General features: G+C 37.4%; 1 long non-coding RNA gene across 1 annotated transcript in view; it reads left to right on the top strand.

Annotated features, from left to right (window-relative positions):
* Nucleotides 1–5,477: 5,477 nt before the first annotated feature.
* Nucleotides 5,478–20,293, top strand: part of LOC142075519 (uncharacterized) — a 31,975-nt gene continuing 17,159 nt past the window's right edge. Inside the window, exon 1 of the long non-coding RNA XR_012670901.1 lies at nucleotides 5,478–5,617. This is a non-coding gene — a long non-coding RNA (uncharacterized LOC142075519). The remainder of the gene's footprint in view (nucleotides 5,618–20,293) is intronic.

Genomic DNA, 20,293 nt, shown 5'->3' with positions numbered 1-20,293 from the left:
CATCCCAGCTTTTGAATTAATTCTTGGTATTATTGTGCAGCGGTACTCAGAATTAATTCAAAGCTTGGAAAAATTTGCTAGTTTGCCATTTCATGCCTGTGCCTTTTCTTTTTTGATTGGCTTGAAAATTACTAGATAAATTCTGGGCTTTTGCGGGGGGGGCATGTTTTTGATGTCTTTGGTACATTTTGTTTTGTGTTCTTTTCAGAGGCTAATGTCTGAACTCGTTGCACTTGTAGTGCCATAGGCAGTCAGAATATCCTTTTCATCATGGCAATGATTTTAATCTTACCAGTTGGGTTTAAGTGGTCAACACAGCGTCCACCTGACTAACAATCTAGTCTATATATAAATAAATAGACCCGAAGTGCCTATTAAGTCTGCAACGTAACATCAGTAAGGAGAAATCAAAGCACAGCTCCACGGGCAGCTCCTGACTATGTTATCCCTTACTGAGCAGAAGCTTTAAAGTAGACGGCATTGTCGTCTGGACTGTTAATGTTATGGAGAAGATGGCTCTTTCATCCACTTGCATAAAGTTAGAAAACAACAAGCTACAGCTGGCCTGACTTCTTTTTATGAAAAGAAATTACACAGGCAGCCTGAATCATAGGTGTTTAAAACATTTTCACTCTTAATAAGCTGGAACAGCTAGCTGGGGATTCCTAGCTTTTGATTAAGAGCAGCCAGCCCTTCAACTGTACAACTTCCAAAATGGCAGGTGTTGATTTTTCTCCCTCAGGCAGCAAGTGAAAATATACTTGTATTCCCTATTAAATTCAAACTGACAAAAAAAACCCAAATCCTGCTGTCTGAAATAGAATCAGTACTTCTTCACTGGTCTAAAAAATATCTCACAGCTTCTAGGGAAGAAGGGCTTCTGTCCTGTAAGGTCCTGAGCACTTGAAGCTTCAAGGCCTGCCCCTGAACACAGGTCTAAGAATATGTTTAAATATTTTCTAGGGTGGAGTAAGATCTCTTCCTGGTATACTTACACATGAGGGACATATCTATGCTGCCTCATTGTACAGGATGATAGCTCCACTGCGATGGATGCAGCAACACCAGTGCATACTTGGAGAGCTGTAGTGCTCAATCAGGCATCTCTTAATAGCAAAGTGACAACAGTATTGTTTCAGTTCTTGAAAGGAACAGGTGGATGAATAGCAAATACATTATTCACTCCATGCCAGGTTTCTCAGTCAGTTATGAGCAGGATATGCTTGTCTTGACCTCAGTAATTTGCAAGTGTTCTTGGAGAAACCTATGTGAGTTAACAGGGAATGATCCATGGTACAGAGCAGATGGTTTGACAGAAAAACTTTTATTAAAGTTTCAGAGCTAATTTTTAAAGAACAATATCTATCTTTGGGAGAATAGTAGTCATTAAATCCCTCTGGGTTTCCATTTGTCTTACAGCGATACTTCCTGGTTACATCTGGGCCTTTAGGTGATACTTCAGCAGTGTAAATGGGCTTTAAGTGAGACTCCTCTCTCTCCAGGAGAGACAGCACGCATGCAAGGTATGCATGCTGACCTCCCTAGCTATAGCTATGTAGTTAGGTCAGATATGGGAGACTGCTGCTAGATAGACACCAGAAGTGGGTGGAGTGTACTCACAGCTTCCATGAGAACTCAAAGTCTATGCTTCAAGGGTGCATTTACAGGGAAGCCAAGGGATTATAGCTTCTGCCCTTGATCCTTGTTAGCACTGCCCAAGAGTGGACATGTTTGGCTCTAAGTGATGGAGCCAGAAAAATCACGTATACATCCAGTCCTGGATTAAACCTTTCTTTGGGCCAAAAGAGAGGTCTGGCTCTTTTCCAGGAAATGCAAGAGCTCAGAATAAAGGCTGAGAATTACCTGTTCCATCACTGAAGATTTCTTCAGCCTAATAGCCTGGTTTATCTTGCACACTTACAAATTCCCATTTGCTTCCCAGCATACTTTTTTTTAGTATTTTTCTACTTGACAAATATTGGTAGCAGAATAAATGTATGTGAAATGTCTGTTGAAGATGTACAGAATAGCACCTGTGTAATACTGTAGCAAATTAACATAACTTACTTTCAGTAAATCTTTCTTTGAAGTGTCCTCCTTTCCACTAAACTCATCCCTTCTTTCATTCACTCTCCTGACTAATGGTAAAACAAATAAAAAAGCCTCCTCCAAAAAAAACCTCCCTGCCCCTTAGCCTAGCTGCTGAGACTGTCCTGATGTCTTGGCAGCATGAGGCTTCAGTGCACCATCCATCAGACAAGCTTGCGTAGAAGCTGATTTCTTTCCCATTGAGGCTGCTGGACTGAGTAAGAGACAAATCTGGGCTAATCTTCACATACTCTGTAGTCTGCTCTTTTCTGATGCTGAAGTGGAATTTGTATGTGCATCACGGACTTTCCAGGGATGAACTGTAGCTCCAAAGCAGTGGAAACGTAGGTCCTAAACAGCTTGATACGAGTCCCTTTCACTACTGTTACAGCATTAGCACACAGGAATAACAGATAGAAACAGGGATGTCACCTGGGGGCACTATTGTAGCCAGATACTCAGATTTCATGCCATTTGCATTTGAAAGTTTATAGCAGCCGAATATATTGCTGCTAAGGTTTCCTGCCTTCCTAAAGCTTCTCTTTATCTGGAGCTTTCTTTTGGCTCAACTGCTGGTTATCATTTTAAATTATCTGTGCCACTGAGTGGAAAAACAACAGCAAAAAAGTCTAATAAAGGATCTTAGTTTCCTAGGTTGCTTGCTATTGAAGTTTAGTTTACTTTATTGATGAGCCGAGCCTTATTTTATCTTTAAAAATTTCCTACAAAACAGTAACCATTTCCTTGTGAGTTCTGCCAAAACAAATATTCCCATCGTTTTATCTTGTGAAGCAAGCTGTTGTTCCGAGTACTTTGTTTCTAAACACACTTTCTATCGTAAAATGTCAGTCTGTATTCAAGATGAGTTCCCAATATCCGTGCCTTGCTGCAAGAGCTGCAAATCCTTTAAGAGGGTTTATTGCACTAATTTCTGGAATTAACCCTTATACCAAACAGGTATATCTCTGTCTGGCTTTATTTCATAGTAGGTCATGGGAAATACAAAGAAGAGAAGCACTTTCAGTTGTGTTTGTGACATTACATGTGCTGTGATAGGGTTGCAATGAAATAGTAAATGGATGAATTAAAACTGTTGACAAAATGAAAGCCATGTTATTTGTGACATTCCATATGCTGAGAAGATTGTCAGAGTCACTGGAAATTATCACTGATTCCTTATGTTTGGATACATCTTATGTTTGGAAAAGCCAGATAATTATCATGCTGAAATGGACCTGTATTACACATTGTAATGTGTAATTATAGTTGTAACTTGTAGTTGTAAAAGCTGCAACTTAACAGTGAAAATGTACCAAATGTTTTGCCTCAGTAGAGGACTTCGAAAAGGAAGGTACTGAAAGTGTTAGCTAGACAGGGGCATCATCTGTTCCAGCAAGAAATTTTGCCTTTCTGCAAAGAAGGACTTTGAGAGTGTTAAGATTAGTGAGTAAATTTTTCCTGCTTGACTTATTACTTGTGGCCTTTTGTAGTATCCCTTTAGCAACTGCTACATGACATGACCTTTTCAGCATATTTATCAGTCTCAGCCTTATGGATGATGCAGATTTATAAATGTGGTTGCTGGCGGGAATGACCAATTCTAGGAGACTGTTCTAAAATCAGATTTTGATGGGGGTGCTTTGAAACACTCGTGTGCTGGGGCATGTGTCTGACTTCCACTCTGAGGCTCTGAAGTCTGAGTGTAAGGCACAACTCTAATTCCACAGCAAAAATTGGGAAAAAGATCTTAAAATTAGACTAAATAGCAAATAGGCTGCATCTGATGAAGCATGAGTGTTAGTTTCAACAAAAGATGCAGATTTACAACATTCGACTTTGTGATTTACTTTTATATACATATATATGCTTTTATGAGTCTTGTTCCCAGAGTAAATGTAGTGCAAAATTAGTAAAGAAAATGAGTAGTTTCTGAGTAACAACATGAATTTACATTTTTAGAGGCTAAACCAGACATATATGATGCAATACATACTGCAACAAAACGGCTTTTGATTTTGTTGAAAGTTCTTTCTTTTTGCCTTTTTTTTCCACAGATGTGATCATTCTGTGGTTCCTGTTGTAGGGAGTCTTATCTTTGAAAGGCAGAGGATTTGATATTTGAGCAGTATATTATACTTGAGGGGTATGCTGACTTATTAAAGTGGTTTCCTGATACTCCACTGTGGCATTTCTTGCATGTGTATGAAACTTCAAATACTACTGGAGTGTGCATTCATACCATTGAAGTCTGTAGCAAAACTTCTGTTTACAGTGGAGCAGTGTCAAGACCTGTGTGAACTGCTGTACTGATTCAGCAGTTCTGCTCTTTACTCTTGAAAGATCATGCACTGTGTCCCATTTGCACACAAAAATTTTTTCTATCTTCCTGCATTAATCCATTTACAGAAAAATTAATAATGTCTCTATGTGAGTTCATGTGTTACATTCCTGGCACTGTTGGCAGATTTTACACTCAGTCCCCAAAATTTCAGATCTTTCACTGGCAGATATGAATAAGCAAAGAAAGTAAAATTGTAACCTAAATGCAGATAGAGATGGAACAGGAGAATGCCATGATCCACCCATTGTGATACTGAAGAAGGAAGAGTATGACGGTTAACCAATCACCTCATTATAACAATGTAATTTCTAATAGAATAAGATTTGTGTACAGTGTCAGTGACTTAAGTGTTGCTATTTGTACCTATTTTAAGCATTTATTTCTGATAAAGTTGATAAATTTCTGATAAATTATATAATTTCTTAGTCATTTAGCACGATTTTTCTCATCTTCTGTTTTAGGCTACCCTGCAGGACTTGGGTTTTCCACTGAGACTCAGTTACTGACATTAGCACCTGTTTTAGAGCCTGGAGCCTTTCTAGGGCAAGAACTTATTTTGTAGCAGGTGCTGCATCACATGGCTGCAAAACCTGGGATTTGAATAGTGAAGAAATTCTCACTGTGTGCCTTCCTAAAGCTTTAGTTTTGTCTTTTGTGTAGATAAATAATACTTATCTGCCCACTGGCTTCATATTACTGAACGTGTCTCAGAGGTCTGTTAAGGCTCCTCCTGAACATCAAGATGGTGTTTCTGCTGAGGCCTGTCCCTGCTTCCTGCTGGGACTTGCTGTTTAGGGAAATGAGACACTCTAATATATGAAGTGCAGCACATTTGAGATGCACAGGTTAGGGAATCCAGTGACTGTTTCAATTCTATCCTAGCTCTAGCATCTGTTCATGTTGATCATTGCTGAGTCTGATGTCATCTCTGAGTGACTCCTTGCTTGCAGAAAGGAATTCCCAGTTATTGTTAGTCCCTTCTACATAATCCTATGGAAATGAGTTTAAAAATGAACAAACCTATTTTTTTTTTTTTCATGTACTCTGCCAACGATGTGAGAAGGAGCAGACCTCCAATGGGTATGTGTTCTGCTGTCCAAAATACCTGAGACACCCCAGTCCCAGATTACAAGATGACATCAAGTGGAAAAAAAGCATGAAGACCTGACAAGTTTCTGGCTTCATGAGGTGAGGCCCATAGAGAGGGAGTCATGCATTAGTGAAAATGTACAAAATTATCAAGTACAGCATAGGATATGTTTAAAAAATGACCTCTTGTAACTTTTATAGACAATTCCTCTACTTGTCCAGAACTGCTCCCTGAGGTATCATTCAAAAGTCTTGCCAGAAGTAACAGATTTGAACAGCAGACATATGATTCAAAACATTTTGCAGCTCATAAACAGAGCTACCTCCATAAGAAGAAAATAATTTCCATAGATACGCGCTGTAGCTTGTGACATTATTTGAATCGTGGCAATGTTGAGATGCTTGATAGCCTGTGGTTGCCTCTTGTTTAAGCTATGTGTATAGAACAATTCATCCTATGGCAATCATCAACACTTTCAACATCACATGAAGAGGTAATGATAGACACATACCAGAGGTCTAGGAGGCTATGTCCAGTTGGAATCTCCAAATTACGAACTTTCTGAGAACCTGCACTCTAGTGTATCTTATGGCATGGTTGTTTCCTGCCCCTTTTCCCCACCTTTTGTGATGCTGAAATGAGTTCTCACAGTTCAGATAGATGCTGATCTGGACTGGAGACAGAGACATTGCTGGAGTGCAGCAAAGAGAGGGGAGGGTGCTGGGGAAGGACTAAAGGAAAAGTGGGAAGAGGTTGTATGGTACTGTACTACAGTACAGAGATTAATTTGAGGAGAAAGACTGCATACTGAGGTTCAAGACAGAAAAACACATAAAGCAAGTTGATCTTTGAAATTCCAGCATGGTGGCAAGACCAGATTCAAACAGGTCTATTTAAAAAAAACCCCAGCAAACAACTCTGCTATTTTAGGTTTATTTTTTCCTTGGTGGCATACTTTCTGTTTTTTCCTCTTTTTTTTTGTTTAGTTCTGTTCAGAACTATGTGAATGTAGATTTGGATTTTAAGATTCTAATCCTGCAAATCTTTATGTATAAGCAAAACTTTAAGCACACATGTTGGGCCCAATAACTTATCTTTAAGGAAATCCACAAAAGTATGCAGGGCTATGAAAAAATCCTCAGAAGAAAAATATTGCAATAGAATAAAATGTTCTACTCTTTAGACCATGTTATATAGGAAAAAAAAAGAACCACTTGGATAAACTTCAGAATTTATATTGAGTTTATGTATTTTCAAACAATGTTAGTAGTTTGTTACGAGCTTAATTTTTCATTTTTTTCTTATATGTCATACAGTTTCAATTCCTTTAAAATAAAGAACGGCTTTGCTTTAAGGAATGTGAAAAGTAACACTATACTTGTTCACTAACCAGAAAAAATCATAGTCCATGTTAGATGGGAAAACCTTTTTGAAAGCAGCTGTCAGAGTGGTCAGATGTAAATTTTCAACTAACTTTTTTTCCCCTCCCGTCAAACTGAGAAAGGGGAAGGAAAATGCATATAAACTGTAACATGTTCAGTTGAAAAAAAAAATGGCCTAACTGTGGAAAGAGTTCCAGTCAAAAGTCCTCATGCTTTCTCCATACCTTGAAGCTTCAAAGAAAAATGTACACCTTGGACCTCTGTAGATGTGGATGAAGCTGAAAATGTGATAAGTGAAAGTAATCAAGTTAGTCTATCATAACCTAATATATCTAGTATCTGTTTGGCCACCAGAAGTAATACTTTTTATTAAGATGTTGTTGTCTTTTTCTGGTCTTAGTCCATCTAATGTTAAATATATTTTATGGTCTATGGTTTTAAAGACAATACGAAGGGTAGAAAAGAGGAGGAATGTCAACTGAGTTTGAGATGGTTGTTGATGTTGCTGCTGGGTGCTTCTGATAGACAGAGAAGATTACATACCCATCTTTTCTTTAAAAACATGCTGCAGCATAAAGACTTCAGTGATTTGATGCAGGTATTTTAAGGAGCGTAAGGAAATGAATAGCTTTCAGTGCTGATTTAGCAATCTGTTCCAGTGGAGCTCCAGTCTGACTTCAGGAATGAGGCAATAGAACTCGATTTAATTGAGCAGTTGAGTGACCTATTTGAAAAAGGGTTTTTCCAGCATCAGTCCCTATGATCTAAGACAACATCCAATCCAAACAGTTTCCGAATACTTGAGAATTCCCTTTTATGTAATAGGAATACTGATAGCTGTACTACTGCTGACAGCTTGCTAGTGATACCTTTACGTAAAATACAGGAGCTCTGGGCAGTTCAGTGTACTTCATAAACACTAAATGAGCAAGGTCTGCAATTCCCCAGTCATAGATACTGTGGGAATGAGTTCCCTGTACACCAGTAGAAAGCAGCCATCCTTTTCCCACAGGGGAAATGAAGTCAGATATGAAGGATCTTGGCCAAAGTCTGTGGTGCCAAATAGGTGGCACAAAATTTTAAATTTCATGTCTCTGTGTTCTTATTCAGTAATTGCACTGTGGTAGTGCTGGGGGTGTCACCTTGTAAGCTCTGAAAGACTGATGTTCAGTGTTACTTAAGCCTGCAGCCAGTGTGTGCTGCAGAATGCCTGCACACTTCTACATGTTAGTTGCTACTGAGCACAGACAGCAGAGCTTAGCACAAGCCAGTGAATACTGCTTTCTCATGCAGAGACTTGGGAGAGTCTAGAAAAACTAATCGACAGAATGATTTGCAGATCTTGAAACAAGTTCCATCTTGTCAGTAGCTTTGCTTTTTAGTAGTAATACCTGAAATTAGTCTGAAAAGCAGGGCCTTGCTTTCAGAGTGGTAATATTTAAAATCGTGTATCAGAGGAGTGTATGAGAGCAAAGTTTTGTTTGTTGCTTTTCCTGACATCTATCTGGGGGAATTACTATGAATGCAGCTGATTAAACTAAACTAATTTTTCCTGCCAGTCTGGCGAAGTTCTTCCGTAGGCTGTGTCGGATTTGCATTGTGAATACTACTTCTACCCACATCTCTTTTCACGTTTCCCCTTTACACCACATTTTTCCTTTATTGTCTTGCTAGGCTTGCTAACCTTTTTCATTCTTACAGCAACCTGGATAGAAGGAATGATTTCTGGCTCTGAGTCCCCTAGAAAACAATTTTTGATCTTTTCAGCTTGAATGTGAGGAAGTGGAACAGCAGTATATGAAATCCTTTATGGGATAGATCTTGACAGATAGTATTATCTTTCAGAAAGAAATGAGTATGCTTGCTGCCAGAATGTGCTGCTGTCTCTGCCCCAAATTCTATTTTTATTTCTGTTTTCCTTAGCAGAACAGAACAATAATAAAACATTCATTTTATTCTTTTTTTTTTATTATTATTTTTTGAATTATTTTCTAGCCTAAATCCAAAAAGCAGCCTGCAAGCAGAGATGAGGTCTTTGTCGAATGGCACCTGCTGATCCTCCATGAGGCAGCCTTATTTGGCCTGAGCCTGCTAGATCTGTTGGCAGTGCTGCACTATTCCTGCCAGGTGAGAAGTGGGCTGTTTGCAATCACACTTGACTTGTTGGCTGGCCTAAGTTTTTATTTTGTAAAGCCTTCAGTTTTCTTGATTAAGCTTGAGTCAGAGATTAATTTTATTGAAATTGAATCAGGGTTGAATTTTACTGCCCAAAGCTTTGAAGGGCACCTGGCTGGGCTATGGCCACAGAAGGGAGAAGCAGAGATAGGAGTAGAGCACCTGGGGACACTCTTGCTTCATCCAGATTGGGAGAAAAACAGAAACAGCAGTAGATGCCACTCCACACACACCAAGTACTCATTGAGTTGGTGCCCTGCAGCCAGTCTACCGCAGCTGTCCACTTTGCTTGTGCAAGATAGCTGGCTCTATCCTGAATATGCCAAATAGCAATAACCACTAACTCTTTTTTCTTTTCACAGGAATGAAAATGTTTGAAGTGATAAAAGATATCTTTTCGTAGGTGTAAGCATGCACACATCCACACCCACACCCTTGAAATACTTGATAAGGTTCTGAGCACTGATGTGCCAAATTCCACGAAACTGCTGCTCAGTTAAGCAAAGTCCACATCCTCACACAAATGGTTTAAGCTTCTTGGCTTACCGACAGTACAGAAACCATAATAATGTCGAAAACAATTATGCAAGAGGAAAAACTTGAGGATAACAGGTGGGAAAAGGAGAAGTGGTTTATATACAAAAGTAGATTTGTAGAGACAATTTTGAGTTGGAAGCTGTTCTACCTTTTATCCCCAAGGGGATGGATAGGACAAATTGCTTCTAAAATTTTTCTCATAAGGATAGCAATAGGATTTTAGGATCAGAAAACACCATATTATATGCACTAAAGAAAACTTTTCTTCCAGTACCAAAGTAATGATTTCACTAGAATTGCATGCTAATCAAGAATGCATTCATTCATTCATTTTCAGATTCTTTCATTCCTGGTTTGTGTATCCTGAATGCAGTGTGACTCTAGAGAGTTTCTTTCCAGATTGAGGCAAGCTTTTCAGAAAGCTTTGTGCTAAAGATGTCCTCTTGTACTACTTTAATCTGTCCCTGGTTGTGTCATCTAGCTAGCTGTCTTTGCTGTGAAGGCCACAATCTGCATTAGCATCTCTTATATTCAAATGTCTGGTGTCCAATATTCCTAAATGTAGAAAAGGATGAGAAAGTAATTTTTCTGCAGCTGATAAATGATGGATAGTTGCTCTAGGGGTAGTAATGCAAGGCAGAACAGAATAGGAATTTTCTTAGCAATGGAAAAAGACCCAGGAGTCTGGGATGTTTCTATGAGCAATGGATGTAATTTCATTAAGGAAGGACTTCATAGGAAGACCATGTTGTGTGGGTAACAGGGATGTTTATGTGAGAACAAGCAGAGCTAAAGAGACTTGTAATACACTGAGACTTATGCTTAACTAAAAATGGGATCTGGCTACTTTTTAACCAAAGTGGTTATGATATTTTTCAGCTCTGTGTCTTTAAAAAGTCTCTGTGAACTGCAGTTGTTCTCCTTTTTCACTTCCTACTATTTGGCCTCAAATTCACAGTCTGCGTTCATTGATTTGTCCACACATTTGTCCACCACTTGCTTTTTATCACTGAAGTTTTGCATGTCAATGTAGCAACTGCAGGATTTCTGCAAGTGAATGCAATAATAATACAATGCACCAGCTATTAAGGATCGAGTTAGACCAAAGTGTGATCATGAAATGTAACTAACTTAGTTTTACAGTTAAGGGTAGTGAGGCAGGGAGAACATAAGTATTTTTCCTGAATTATGTAGCAACCCTTGCTAAGTTATGCCCAGCCCAGGATATTGATCTGAGTAATGAACGCTCTATCCTTTAGTCACTCTTTCAATAAAACATTGGTTGCAGTTGAACAGGGACAATTCTCCTCATCCAAATTCACGTTAGAAAATATTTTAGCTAATATGCTACAATTACATGTGCCTCATCTCTTTCATTGAGTTCATTTTAATAGTTGTTTCATTTCTTCGTAGATGTCTTCTTATTGTAGTTTTGGTTCCTTCTTATTTAGGCAGCTTTTGTCAAGGTCATTTGCCTACAAGTTCTCAGGAAAACATTTCTTTTCCCTTGCTCTGTGAAGTCACTGGCATGGACTTACTAGCTTTACAGGAAGCAGTAGGTGTTAGCAATGCCGATGGAAAAAGAGCGCTCACCTACAAATCCTATGAGTTTCAAGCAGGAACCTGTGGTGGGGTGAACGTGGATCCTTTTTTGGAGACAAACACACCCCTTGTACACTAACATTGCTGCCCTCCTTAAGAGTGGGTCAGTGCACCCACAGTCTGCATGGAAAAGCACCTCTTAATCTGTTTGATGTGATGGATGGATGTTCTGAGTTTAAAATGAAATAAAATGGTTTTAAGAGAAAAGAAAGCAAAACCTATAATATTAGCTTTGTTGGAGAGTTTAAATGAGCCCTGGGGCACTGTTTCTCCTTTTGTTTACAAAGAAAGAGAGGGTAGTGTTGTCTGGAGAGCTGTGCTGTTCACCTCTGAAGGATCTGGTCTCATGATCTGAAGGGTGAAAGTGGTTTGCTTGGCTCTTAAGACTCTTGCTTCCCGCCTCAGATTTTCTGGCAGCTGAAGGTAGAGGGGAGTAAAGCTTTCTGAAGAAGACTGTTCTCCTCTTCAAGAGGGAAACTTCTAATTGTGTCTAATGAAAGGAACTTAAAAGTTTATTTCATTATGGGACTGCAAAGTGGTTATGAGTTTTAAGACAGATGTTATTCTCTGGTGTTTTCTTTATCTTTTGTCATTTTTTTCTGATGTCAAGCTATTGAAAGGCTGTTTCTTTACAATCTTTTGATTCTTTTTTTGTTTTTGGCTTATTTGGAAAACTTCAAATAGTGTGGCCTCTCTGAGGGGGAAAGGGGAAAGGGGAGTATTTATTTGCTTTGATCACAAGCCAGCACTTTCTTTTGAAATAGTATTGTTGTGTATAAATACTGGAGAAGGACTTCAAGAACTTCTGCCTACAGAGATGAGTGAGGACAGAGGAGTGATCTTTTCTGAGACAAACGTTGCTGAGAAGTAATTATTGGCAGCACGCCCATAAAGCTGAAACTGATGCTAGGCTTTCATGTCTAGTGTAAAACTCCTATTGCTATCTAGTTAGTATAGACCAGGTACACCTAATAAAATGCTGGTATTGTTTAATTCCCATCAAAGTAAAACTTCCAGCCAGACATGTTCTCTTTGAGCAGAGGACAAGTTATAATTTACTGGGCAGATAAAAGCTTTCATTTCTCCTAAGAGAAAATATTTGCATCTATGTCAAGAATAGAAAATTACTTTTCTTTTCCTGTCATGAAGTGTCTGTAGAGCAAGCAGAAACAATTCTAGCACAGATCATCTTGCTCACAGAAGGAAAGTAGGCTGTGGGGACTTTTTTAAAAAAACAACATGCTTTTGGGAAGAAAAAAAGATACTACCTAGTGCAAAAGTTCCTCACTACCCACAACTGACTTGCACATAGCCATCTTTAAAATGAGGCACAAAAATATTTTAATCACTTTCCCACCTCATTGTTTTGTAATATAAGGTTATTCCTTGGGAGTGACCACTTATTTGCACAGCTATTCTCACAATATTGTCCACTATTTGGATTCTGTCTGGGGTAATACAATAACACAGCTGAACAGTTTTAGAAATGTGACAGTAATGATATGATAATTTTGGATCACTGCAGTAGTAAATGAATTAAAGAGCAAGTACTAGAAAGGAAATCAAGATGGCATCTTCTTCAGCACCCCATTTTTGGAGTTACTCTAATTAAAATAACAGAAATTTTAAACGCGTCAAGGCAAATCCTCATATTGGATACTACTAGCTTAACCCCCTCAAAGTGAGAGAAGTTTCTTTGTATTTACATCAATGTCACTGAAAGTAGAACTTGGCTTTGATTGAGCCTTCTCATTTGTCAAGATTTATTAATTCCTGGTGGAGAGATGAATGAAGATGGATATTTCCTTCTGATGACAGCCAGAAGAGTACTTTCACCTTGGTCACAAAGTTCCCCCCAAGCTTCACAATGCTTTATGAGTGGGAATGGAGCTTCAAATTCCCGATAATCAGCAATTGTGTATTTGGGAGCCAGGGCCCACAGGACTCCCAGATCTGTCAGCTCTGTCAACTCATTACATTGTCCAAATAGAAGATATAATGTTCACACATAAGAAGCAAAACATCTAAGAAAGAAAAAAAAAAAGATGGAGTGGGATCTGGCAGAGATCTAAAAAATCATAAATGATAAGGAGAAATAAATCAAAATTTCTGTTTTTTCTTGGTACAGTCTTGCATCTAATGATGAAATCAAGGACAATAATTAAAAGAAATAATCTGCTTCACAATGCTTTAAAGAAATAAGCTAGGCTTTTTCATTTGTTAGTTTAAAAAAATAAGGATTTTTTTCCCCAGACAGAAAAAAATCAGCCCAGAGTAACCATCTTGTTCAACACTTGGATTAATAATCAGTGTATGCTTGAGAGAATATAAAATTCCTCTTGAGATAATTTAAACAGGTTATTTCCTTAGTTGTTCTCTGAAGTATCCTTCATATCCATGAAGCTTATGAACCAGAAGACTGAGATTTTTATTTTTTTCCATTACTGCACTCTTGAGACAAAATGTCATAGCAACAAGGGGAATGGTAGTAAGGTCATATGCTCACACCATGCTACAGTGATGTTTGGCTGTGGGCTGCTGTAGTATACCAATGTTTGTGACTAGAGCTTACTCTTATTTACCTCTGCCATGTACAGTTCCCTGAGGCCTTGAAAGTGAAAAAAACTGCTTTTGGCAAGTGGTAGCCTAGTCACTGCACACCTAAGATATGGTGTTAATAAAGAACTAACAATTCTTTTTAAAACTTTATGCAAACCATTCAAATTAGATTTATTAAAAATTATGAAGGAGAGCAGGAATGTTTTGATGAGTAGCTATGCTGTGCATTATCTGTGCACAAAGTAGATGTAATGATGCATTATAAATGCTGAGAAAATTTAATCAGTGTAGAAAAAATATAATGAAATGGTTGTTTAAACACTGCAAAGCTAATGTTATAGTAATTACTTCCCATTGAGCAAGACATGGTGCACATTATCTAGGCTGTGTTTGATTAGTGATCCTGCCTATGACATCTTGACTTTTCTTAATTTTACTCAATATCATTTAAAAAATCTTCAATTCAAACCCCAGTTAAAAAACCAAAAGAGAGCACGACATCAAATTCTGTTCTCCTTTCTTTTCCTTTCTAATCCAGTCTGCATAAAAGTCTGCTTTGATTTACTATGGCTATATGTGAGGAGGCTGAACACTTGTGCTTACAGAAAACATGATTCTGTGGAGTTTGTGGCTTTTTCCCCTGCAAAGTGATACCAGCAGTATTACTTGTAATGATACTCATATTTTTCAAAATAACCTTGTAGAAGGTGGATTGGAATATATATTGAAGTTTTTTGGTAGGATTTATTTTAAATGAATAAGACATGGATTCCACCACTGATCTTTCTCAGTTCTTCAGAGCTTATAGGGATACTTTTTTACTAATAGCTGCATGCGAGTCCCTGAAATGAAGCATATGGAAAATTCTACTTATAGGTCCTCTTACAACTATAAGGCTTAGATATGAATAAACAAGGAATTCTTATTCATCTTGTCTACTCATAATTATTTGGAGGAGCTGATTAAGGCTTTTGCTTTAGGAACTGTCTTAAAGTCATAGACAGTGACAGAATTGTGGCTGATGGTCTTTTAGTCATGTTGGATCATAAATGATAGATGGAAATTGAATTTTTTTTGTAACCTCCAGTCAAAGAGATTTACTCCAGGTTTTAGCTTGCGTTCAGCTCTCACTGAACACAGTAAGTGAGGGCTTTCCACTGCTTTTATGAGAGCTGAATTAGAAACCTTTACTGGAAGGTTTAGAAACCACCATCTTGCATTATTGAAGATCAGCTCAGAATTGTTTTACAAATGTGGAGTAACAACCTGTTATAGAGAAACCAGATCTAGAGAGGAAAAAGTAGGCATTTAAAGAAAAGAAAAGAAATTATACTCTCCCAGTAAATATAAAAATGTAGCTGGACTAATTGTAGCTACAAATTCTGCATGCTCTCATCTTCACAAATATTAGATTAAATGTATAAAAAACTGATTTTCTTGCTTTCAGTTTGAAGCATGCAACCCCTGCATATTTCTTCATTCTTTCTGTTATTAAACAAAAGAATTTCAGTTCTAAACATGAACTTTAACTGTAATTTTAAATAATAATTTCTTTATAAACCCTAGGTTGATATTGTCAAGGTAAAGTTTGTTGATGGTTTTAGAGTCAGTAAGAGCTTAACATGATAAAAAATATTAGAAAAAGAAAAGGTCTTCAGTGAAATATTCCGATTTGGATTTGTATGTGGACTTGAAAACTTTAAAAACTTTGTAACAGTCTGACTGAGGAGTTTGGAGTCAGACCATTTCTAATTAATGTAATCACAGGCTACTTAACAAAAACACTTTTCTGTCATTTTGGTTGATTGCTCAGTTTCTTAGAGGTGATATTATATACTTTTTTGTTCCTGAGATACATGATAGTATCTGTTTGGATATTGCATGTATATTGCTCAGGAATAATTTCCATTTTTTGAATCCTTGGGCTAATTTTGTAAGCCTTTGATTCCATTCAAAGAAATTAAGAACACATCATTTCAGAAGTGAATGACCGACCGATCACAGGCCTAGGTACCAGTTGGTACAGTTGCTACTGTTGGCATAACCCTAGAAATGAAGAACAATTTTGGGCTAATTTGAGAAAGGAACAGGTGAAGCTCAAATAATTTAGGAGCAAGGAGAAAAAGAACAAGTGGCAGCTGCTCCAAGAAACATTGGCTTCTATCAGTGCAGCATATGGAAAGGCAAATCATAAGCACGTGATTTCATCATCCCTGTGATGAAGGCTTTGCCTTCAGATCAACAGGACACAAATTTTCTTGGGTTTTTTTTTGTTAATAAAGAAGATTGGGTTATGGCTTCTCCAGGAGAATCCTGCAGAGTCAAAAGAAGCCAAGACATGGCTTCCCTCCAGAAATGCTCTTTGTGTCGTGAAAACAGTGTTAAATCAATAGCCCTACAGCTAAACTGAGCTGACAGTGCATCTAACTGGTATTCACTTAAATAGAAAAAAAAAGAAAAAAACACAGAAAAAAAATCCATATACACTTACGCAGTTAGCGTGTTTGGTTTTCCTTAAGTAGGCCTCATGTTCTGTTTAAAGCTCTTTCTAAAATCTTCAAGTTGCATGATGCCTGTAATCTCTACGAAAGTAAATAGTGTGTCACTGTGATGCATCCTACTTTGTTCAGAGGCTGCACTTTGCGCTCATATCTGGAATTGCAGTCATGACATGAAGATACAGGGCAAACCTTACAGCTTGATTTATCTTTGTCAGAGGGGTAGCAATGCTCAGCACTGAAATCCAGGATATACGTGACTCTAAATAGAGCAATTTGTCAAGTATTTCATTGACACAAATTGAAATGAAACTAGTTCTCAGACTCTAGAGGTCACTTTGCAACAGGAAGAATTCATTATCTAAGTATACACAGAGGAAAACTATTTCACAATTGAAGTTGATTTGTGAGAGATGGATGTACACACATAAAAGTAAAAACTCATAGGTCACACTTGCAAAGTAAACTATAAGAACCTACAGGCTCAAGTATTCCCTGGCTAGTAGCCCTTCAGTTCCTCTGAAAAAAACAGAGCAGCCACTGTCATATTGAGGTCTGTCAAGTATTTCAGGCTCTTTTTTTGCGTAAGGAAACACACAAATTACCTGCTTCAAACTTTATACGAGGCAAATGTCTTTTTAACCATGTATGTATGTTAGAGTACTGGAGACATACATATATGGCATCTCATCTGGAGGGGAAAGATCTTTTTTAAAGTTTGTGTATTTTATTTCACCTATGGCCTACTTCCAAAATTTATTAAAGAAATACTCCTCTCTTAAGTGTGTTCACTTTCAACCCTATCACTTCAGAAGCCCAATTAACATCTTTGCTGGCTTAAATCTCAATTCTGTCATGGAAGAAGAGGAAGTCTGCTATGCAGAAACAAATTTGCTCAGACATTGCTGGGATGTGAAAAAGTGAGAAAAGACAAAGAGAAAGAAGAAGGAATGATAAAGATATGAGGGTGAAACACAAGTTTGCAGCTGCAGTGAACTTTATTTTATGTGTGCCAGTGTTTTATGCAGGGGACCATAACCACTGCTGGCAGGCGAAAGTCATCAGAAGGAGTCTGATGCATGGTCCCCGGTGGTGTAGATCTTCCAGAGGGAAGTAATATTGCCTTCCGTTGCAGAGCTCCAGCAGTACCTAGGCTCTCTTTTTTTAAAGGCTGCAAGAGTGTCTCCACTTTCACTTGTGTGGCCACTCTGGTTGAGAATGACAGCACTTCATATTGACTTTGCACATATGTGAAAGATCCCAGGCTGCAGCAAAAGCAGCCCAGTACACAGGATTTTATTTCGTGTGGTGGCATCTCTTGAGGGCGTGTTTTCCCACCAAAATGAATGCTGAGTTTTGAATCTTTCTTATGGGGTGAAAAATAAAGATGTTAAGAAAGGAGTAATTTGAAAACAACGAAAATAAAAGAAAGCCCAAAATTCACCCTGAAAGGTGGAAATATGTTTACTATGATGTTCTCTATTTGGGAAATGTGTGGTACAGGCATCTAGCGAAGAGGTGGATATAGGTGCGTGGTCCCCAGATGCTTTGGACCAATTGAAAAACATTAAAATATTGGGAACATCATGTATCCTTTCCTCTGCTTTTATTTATAACTTTCAGAGATGTTAATATTTTTGGGTTTTATGTTCAGATCATACTTGGAGAAATATTAGTCTAATGTATTTGGGAAACTGAGAATCAGTTCAGGATAACAATTCACTGCTCTGGGTAGGAGCATTTTCAAGAAAAAGAGCCAAATTATCTAATCTAGTACGTTTTTGGCCAGCAGAACTTCACTGGCATCAGAGACACTACTCCTGCAACTGTACTATCTGTCCAGATGAAAGGTGCCGTGGACACAATATTCCCTTGGAAAACAAAGGCAGGCCTGACTGATAGCTTTTTTTACAAGTATTCACAGTAGTTTTAGTGACCTACTACATAGTGGCTATTGGCTGGGACTATTTCTTTATGTTTGATATCCATATAGTATATAACTTCGTATCTCATAATTTATCTCAAAATGATTTTCCTACTGATTCTTGGTTTGCAGAGAACCTGTTTAACTGAAGCTTTTTCTAGCAGAAACATGCTTTTTGATTGACATTTGTCACTGGGAAGAAAACCTCCTTTTGAATCCTCTTGTTTTGTTCTGATTCTGCAGATGTCTGTTAATATGCTCCTGCTGGCTTTCCTAAAGCTTATGTAGTGTTCTTTATTCTGAAACACAGATAGACCAGACCTCTGGTTTATAGAGAGCAAGTTGTGGCATAAACTGCAGGAGAAAATGTATAATTTGGAGATGCAAATTCCTGTGCTATGCAGTATTGAAAAAACCAAAAGTTAAAAAAACATTGCCACGGGTGGCTTGGGAAAAAAATATTTGTACTAAGGTAACTGTAAATAGTCAAGAGTAAATAAATAGGCTAGACATTTCTGACTAATGAAAAATGACAACCAGGAGTTACTCAACTTGGCTAGAAATATTTATTCTGGTAAATGCACCATGTCTTAAGCTCTGAGAAAAATAAATACCTGATGAAACAACAAACAGGGCAAAGAAAACTTACCAATATTGAGATGCCTGATGATTTGTTATTGAAAATACAGAAAATTCAGAACAGAACTTTAATGCAGTAGGAATATGTGTTTCTCTTCAGGGCAAAGGTTTAAATTACGCTTGCACAATTAGGCCAGATGGAGTCTTCAGAAAATTTCATTAAATTGATTATATAAGTGGGAGCAAGTTAGATGACAGCATGTTGCACAATGCAGTCTGTAGAAAGCTTTGAAATTATGAAGGATAGCAGAGAAGAAAGTGGTCAACTTTCTTCCCTGAGGAAGAGAGAAGGTAGGAAATATTGAGAGTTCAAATATTCAGTCTGACAAGTATCTTTGATTATCTGGGGTTTTGGTCTGCATCTTATAGGCAGAGAAGAGTTTTGTAGCTGGAGACTTCTTGGAACAGTCTTAATGGTCTAGTCGAAAGGAAGAGTGCTGGGGAGGCAAGTTTGACACAGACTAGAAGACAAACCAATATGTTAAATGAAAAAAAAATAAATTAATTGAAAAAACATTTTCCATTAATTTTTAATCAATTTTGACTAATTGTAATTAATGGAAAAATATGAATAGAAAAAATACAATAAATATTAACAACAAGCAAGAGGAAGTTATAAATCCAACTGTGCAAAAATTTTTTTGTAACAGGTATTTCTAATACCTGATCGGAACTATTTATCAGTACTGAAACATTACAACCAGTCAAGTTCATTGGCTAAATTCTACCTATGACATTTGGAGTAGTTTAGAGATACAGTCAGGGGAACATGTCATTACGATAAAATACCATTGCTTGATTTCAAGTAATCAATAACTAATGAATTCATAATCTGAAGCTGTAATAATTATGGTTGAATATTATAGTCTAAATTATGGAATGCTGGAGATATTTAACTGTTGAATCAGAACAAAGAACAAGAAAATTTACTCTTTGAGCACTGTTCTGAATATATAAAAATGACACCTTTTGTTACTGTGGAATTTCAATTTGGAAGAGATGTGCAAGCGGTCATAGTATAAAGTCATTGTTACTGATGATGATTTTCTTTCTCTTATGATATTACATGAATATGTTTGTCACATTTAGAGCCTTACATTGATGGATTAAGGTAAGGCTGTGACTGGATTGGAAGTTGGTCGGCGGCTTATAAGTCAGTAGTTATAATCGGTTTACTTTTAATATAAGGAAAAGGGAAGAGAATTCCAAGCAGTCAAATATTCATTTTAAGTTATAAAAAGCCTTATTTAGCAAAGATAAGGACAACTATAAATAAAACTCTGATGGAAAAACATGAATAAGAATTTGGATCTTACAGTTTATGGGGAAGTGAAAAAGCTGCAATAATATGGTTGAGAAAGAGGACAATTTTAACCCCTTCTGTTTCAGTGGAGAAATAAAGTTTTCAATTAAAACAATAAAAGCAATATCTAAATAAAGGGAGAAATATGAAGTACT

Source organism: Calonectris borealis, chromosome Z (assembly GCF_964195595.1).
Source record: "Calonectris borealis chromosome Z, bCalBor7.hap1.2, whole genome shotgun sequence".
Taxonomy (NCBI): domain Eukaryota; kingdom Metazoa; phylum Chordata; class Aves; order Procellariiformes; family Procellariidae; genus Calonectris; species Calonectris borealis.
The sequence above is the reverse complement of the archived record's forward strand: the minus strand, read 5'-3'. Positions and strand labels throughout refer to the sequence as shown.